Source organism: Crocuta crocuta, unplaced genomic scaffold, assembly GCF_008692635.1.
Source record: "Crocuta crocuta isolate KB4526 unplaced genomic scaffold, BGI_CrCroc_1.0 scaffold179, whole genome shotgun sequence".
NCBI classification, from domain to species: domain Eukaryota; kingdom Metazoa; phylum Chordata; class Mammalia; order Carnivora; family Hyaenidae; genus Crocuta; species Crocuta crocuta.
This window is the reverse complement of record NW_027551568.1, coordinates 413,939-414,461: the sequence shown is the minus strand read 5'-3', so window position 1 is coordinate 414,461 and position 523 is coordinate 413,939. Positions and strand designations below refer to the sequence as shown.

Below are 523 nucleotides of genomic sequence, written 5' to 3'. Positions count from 1 at the left end.
CGGCCCCCACCCCTCACCTGCACCCACCCGCCCTGCGTCGGACGCCGTAACCTTAGCGCTCCCGGTGCCCTCAGAGCTGGCCGTGGGGGGCCCGCGGGCCGCCTGACCTCCGGCCAGCCCTGACTCCAGCCGGGCCGTCTCCTGGTCGAGGGGCGAACGGGATCGAGACCCAGCCCTGACCCCAAGCGGCTCCGGGACGGGGACGGGGCTGGGGGCGCGGAGCACCGCGGTGCTGCCCCGCTAACCGGCGGCCTTGAGCGAAAGCAGGTAAGTTCCCGCCGCCCGCCCGGGGGCCTCAGGCCTGTGACCCACCGTGACAGTAACGAGGACATTAACAGTAACGGCAGCGAACAACAGGCGGCCTCCGGAGCCAGGCAGCGGCCTTTGCTGTCACCCGGCAGGGAGAAGGCAGGTGACCTACCCAGGGGTTCCGCCCCAGCGGACCCGGGTGCAGGGCTGAGGCCATGTGCTGTGGGGGCAGCTCTCCTGGGCTTCTGCCCACCCGCCCTTCCCCTGCTCCGCA

At 72.5% G+C, this 523-nt stretch overlaps 1 long non-coding RNA gene across 1 annotated transcript in view; it reads left to right on the top strand.

The window, feature by feature from the left end:
• Positions 1–163: 163 nt before the first annotated feature.
• The window catches only part of LOC144220331 (uncharacterized), a 9,067-nt gene continuing 8,707 nt past the window's right edge, over positions 164–523 (top strand). The window contains exon 1 of the long non-coding RNA XR_013331697.1: positions 164–267. This is a non-coding gene — a long non-coding RNA (uncharacterized LOC144220331). The remainder of the gene's footprint in view (positions 268–523) is intronic.